Below are 5,386 nucleotides of genomic sequence, written 5' to 3' on the forward strand. Positions count from 1 at the left end.
AAGTATCACTAAACATACACTACCGTTTAAAAGGTTGGGGTCACTTTTTAACTCCATGATGGTTCCTGATTTTTATTTCTTTCTACATTGTAAAGGAATGCTGAAGGCGTCTAAAACATGCATTAATCTCCTTTGAACAGTTAATGGTGAGATGTTTCTGCTACTTCTGCTCTGTAAAGACTTCATAACGCCTCTAATCTGAGGTGCTGTTAATTGGTAATTTTTCAGGCTGATAACTCTAAATGAACTTCTCGTCTGCGGCAGAGGTAGGTTTTGGTCTCGCCCTCCTGGGACGGCCTTCATGAGAGCCAGTTTCATTATGGTGCTTGAGGGATTTTGCAAGTGCACTTGACAATACTGTTCTTGCAAGAACTATTACAGAAAGGCTGACCTCTGAGTCTTAAAATAACAACTAACTGTTGTTTTTCTTGTTGTTACATAATTACCTAATTCCATATGTGTTATTTTATAGTTTTGAAATCCCCAGTATTGTTGTAGAATGTAGAAAATAAATCAGTGAACAAAAACAAAGAAATTTGCAAGTGACCCCAAACTTTTATATACAGTATTGTATATTTTAGCAGGTCAGGGAGGATCATCTTGATGCAGTCAGTGTAAGATACACCACTCAGTGTATCAGCAAGCAAGTATACACCACTCATCAGTGTAAGCTGCAAGTGCAGCAGGTCAGTGATGATGAACCAGTGCCTGCTGATGATGACCAACACGTCTCTTCTTCTCGACCAGAGTGAAAATGATGCCAATCGAACTGAACAGGTAACCTGGAATAAAATCAGTAGCAGCATCAGCTCATGCTAGTAATTATTATTGTAGTCAATATTATTTCAAAATAATATTTTCTCAGCCTTATTTTTAATTAATATTGTCTACAATAAGATTTAATATAAGTTAGTTCACTAGCCCGAGCTAATGCTACCTCTGATTTTATTCCAGTTTATTCATTCAGTTGATTTTCACTTGGCTCGGGTACAGAAGGGGAGAGGTGCTGGTCATTATCACCACTGACCCTGAGGCTGCTGGATCCAGACTCACTGTCCCTGACCGTAATGTTAAAGCTGTCAGAGCCTGTGGAACTGTAATTTTCCCTCACGCAAAAGGCAGAATGTGATAATTTGAAGAATTTTAGCAGAATTTGGGCCGGATGGCGGGGAAAAAAGAGCTCAGAGCCAACAATAGCGTTCAGCACAAAACCTTTATCAGCCTTTTTCAGCGTCACAAAATTATAATACAAAACATACAGTAAAAGTAAAGAAAAGGGTAAAACAATAGAGCGTTTTGGTGGGGAGCAGCACAGCTGAGCTCCTGCTCTGTTCTCTCCTCCTCACGCGCACTACTCCTCAGCGGACACGCGCAGCAACTCAAAGGGCAACATACTGTACATACCTGATGTGATATACAACATAGTGTTGGCCGTTACAAAACACACGCTCTTTATCGGCGACGCCCGTACGATTAACGCACTCATCTGTCTGCCTAAAAAAGAGATGCAATATTGTAGTTTCCGTCATTTTTAAAATAAATTTACGTACTGACTGGTCCGGCCACATTGACCAGTGGCCCACCGGGAGCAAGTATCCAGGGAAACTAATCGATGGTAAAGGATCAGCCAATAGGCGCGCAGGTCCAACCCCCTGGCGCTGATTGACAGAACGACTCATTCTGCTGAAAAGTCGCATTATGAAATAAATAGGCCATTATGAAAAACAGGATTTTGAAATAAAAACTGACTTTGTAAAAATGACATTTTAAAAATAAAAACAGCATGAAATAAATAAAATGCCTCTGCAATAATCTCTGTTATTGGGAAAAATAATTTGCAGAGTGCAATATATTTCACAATAATAAGCTTTTTTTCAAAACATGTTTCATTATTTCACAATATCATTCTCATATTACATGACTGTGTCTTATTTATTCATAGAGTTATTTATTTCATCATGTCCTATTTATTTATTTAATTTTGAACACTTTGGAGTTTCATAAACCTGCTCCTCACCTTTAAAAACAATCGCGACAGAGAAGAGTTTGTGTGTTTGTTTGGGAACCTGAGAGGAGTGGGGGCTGTAAAGCCGAGAGAGTGTGTGTGTGTGTGTGTGCGTGTGTGTTGGTGTAAGTGAATGAACGCGTATACACACACACACACACACACACACTCTCTGCCTTACACACACACACACACACTCACAAACACACGCACTTCTCTACTCCCTCCACTGGCTTCTTGTAGCTGCTCACATCACATTTAAAACAATGATGCCTACAAAACTAAACATGGCTCAGCACCCACTTACCTCAGGAAGTTATTAACCTGTGGTTCTGGCACAGTTTCTGATGTATTTATGCTAATACCCTCACCCTCTCACCAAAATAAACAAAGAAACAAAAAGGTCCTTCCCAACAGAGTTTGACTCATTTCTATATGTGATTTTCCTTAACGGAGCAAGAATAAACAAAACTATTTGGTGACATTATGTATGTTATGTCTACCAAACCTATCCATATGAATCCTACTTCTCAAATATTAATTTCTTCTTTAAAAGAAATAATAATTACACAATAGAATATATCTGCAAGACATATAAGTAAATAAAGAAATTTGGTGTTGTAGATGTCAGATGTTTATGGCTATGATCAGATAAATTACCCTTTTTTGACCATTTAAGTCAGAAGTCCTAAATATGTAAATAATACTAGATTTAAAAAATATATATATAAATTGGATATACTTACAGTTTGTGGTTGTTCAGCTCCAATAACAGAACATCTTTCAGTTTTTCAGTTTTATACCTTTGCATCTTGGAGTCTCCTCCTCCTGCAGCACTCTCCTATCCACTCTTAATAAAACAAACAACTGCAGCCACACCTAAGGAGAATTTGTTATGGATGATGTAATATTTCCTGAAAATGAAAAGTGAAAGTATCTTCATTATTATAAAAGCTCACACACAAGGGATGGAATCAAGATCCAGAGTAGGGCATATAAATTTCCAGTAAAAATGTCAAAATCAGATCGCAAAAAAATTAAAACTAATATTCTACATTACTGAACAATGTGAACTTGGATAATCTTTATTAGGCTGAATGCCTCAAAGCCATGACAAACGAATGCATATTTTCATCCTAAACCAAGTGTCAAGTGCATAAATCAATTACAATTTTCAGATTTATTTGGTTGGTTGGTTGTTTAACTTATTGATCTTGGGAAACATTCAGAGTTTCGTAACCTATATTATTTTTGTGAGAATATACTGTATGTGATATTGTTTTATTCTAATTATATTTCAAATATATTTTATAAGCATAACATGTAACTCAACTATAGATTATCTTTTCCAACATTCTAACATACAAAGACAATCAATTTCTATAAAAAAACAAAGATTCTCTGTTTCAAACAAATGTTATAGTATAGTACTGTTGTAAAACAAATCTGTTTACATGAAGTTATGTAGCTAAATAATGTTTACAGCCATAAAACAAATGTTGGCGTATAGATATTAGAGGAAACATTATTTTACCACTAGTATGTGTGTTTTCCCCCTGTCTTGAATACAGCAAGCCTAGAGCTCAGTGCATTATGTATTTCAATTATTATCTTTGATCAAACTTCTGTGGGCAGGAAGGATGGGGAATAATAACATGAATTTACAGGATGTTTGGTTCCTCCTGATAACATAATCATTCTGTAACTCTAGGCTTTGATGATCAAGGCAAGAGAGTTAGAGGAAAGACTGAATGGAAAAAAATTCTGCATGAACCTGGACAAATCTGCCACAGGGGCATTTAACATGATTCTGCAAGTTTACAGCAATGCTGTTGTAAACTGTGCAAAGATTTTAGAAAAAAAAATAGTGGCACAGCAGCTAATATCTGCAAAAGAATAGCTTACTCAAAATGTATCAGTCAGGATTCAGGTCTCATTACAGCATAGAGACAGTGGTGTTAAAGTAGGGAATGACCTCTTGTAAAAGACCTGAACTTCAGTATGCACAACAACCTGTAATCAGATACAGATGCATCCTGTAATCACATCATCCCTTAATCAGAAACAGATACAGTATAAATGGCCTCACTACAATATTAAGAAATAGTTAATAAACATGTGAGCTTGTTGTGCTGGGAGAATGTACATTATATTATGTGTAAGCTGGTTTACTATTGCTTAGTTCTAGCGTCTCTGCTTTTTTTAGTTTTTTTATTACTAGATGTGTTTATCTATAGTATCCGTCAATCAGATCAGTTGTCGCATCAACAGGCTTGTTTGTTATATTTTCAAATCAACATTTGGTGTTTCTAATATTCTACGGTCTAACACTACAGCTGCACATTACAAAATTAGTATATCATATTCTTTATACACTTAATGTTACATTTACAACTGTGGTATTGTGTGTGTGTGTGTGTGTGTGTGTGTGTGTGCAAATTATGTCATACTCTTCAAGTTAATTGATGGCCTTTAGTTTAATTATGCACAGTTTGGTGGTAAATGCATTTGTAAAAATGATTATTCATGCTCCCAGAACCATACTTCAACACTTTAAATTTTATAATTTGTCTTTTCAATCAAAGGGAAAAAACCTCCATATGTGATAGCCCAGTAATTATGTACAACCCCAGATTATAACATTGCCTCCAGAGACTTGTACAGTAGCCTTAATCTGAACTCAAGAGACCACTTGACCTATTTCTATTGCTCCAAAGTCCAATCTTTATGATACTTTGTCTTTGAAACCTGGCAAATTCGTGTTTGTGTTTTCTCCTGAGTTTCACTAACAAGTGGTTTGCTTATGGCCACACAGCTGTTTAGTCCCAATCCAGTTCTCATCATATTTGTGTATGTGGAAATGCTCTTACTTTCAGTTCATTTTAAGGTTCAGCACAATCCTTATAGGTTTTAATAGTGTATTAGACAGTTCCCAACCCAATTCCAGTAATTTCAAATCCCATTACCTGTTTTCTACTGAGGCCCAGAAGGGCAAATCATCTTTCCCATATATGTGCATGTTTTTTCCCCTGTAAATGTGTTTTTCCCTTAAAAAATGTGTGCTTTTTCCCCCTTGTACGTATATTGTTTTTCCCTTGTAAATATATTATTTTTCCCTTGCAAGTGTATTATTTTTCTCTTGTGGGTATATAATTTTTCATTGTGCCCTATGATTTTTTTTCTTTCTATGTGTATGACGTTTCCCTTGTGAATGTTTTTTTTTTTCCCCCACAATTTTAAAACGTAAACACTTTCGCCGCCGTTAAACTCCAAAGAAAAAGAAGAACAGTTTGGCGGCGTGTGGAAAAGGTAAGCAGGAATTAATTCCCATCTTTCTAAAAAGAAACGAAATACGGAACATAAATGTCACCTGGTGTTTAG

The 5,386-nt window shown here is 36.0% G+C and overlaps 1 protein-coding gene across 1 annotated transcript in view; it reads right to left on the reverse strand.

The window, feature by feature from the left end:
- LOC128506276 (interferon-induced protein 44-like) overlaps positions 1-2,824 on the reverse strand; it is an 8,887-nt gene extending 6,063 nt beyond the window's left edge. The window contains exon 1 of the mRNA XM_053476647.1: positions 2,752-2,824. The gene's annotated coding sequence lies outside the window, so the exon portion shown is untranslated. The remainder of the gene's footprint in view (positions 1-2,751) is intronic.
- Positions 2,825-5,386: the final 2,562 nt, after the last annotated feature.

The sequence above is a fragment of the Clarias gariepinus genome, chromosome 18 (genome assembly GCF_024256425.1).
Source record: "Clarias gariepinus isolate MV-2021 ecotype Netherlands chromosome 18, CGAR_prim_01v2, whole genome shotgun sequence".
Taxonomy (NCBI): domain Eukaryota; kingdom Metazoa; phylum Chordata; class Actinopteri; order Siluriformes; family Clariidae; genus Clarias; species Clarias gariepinus.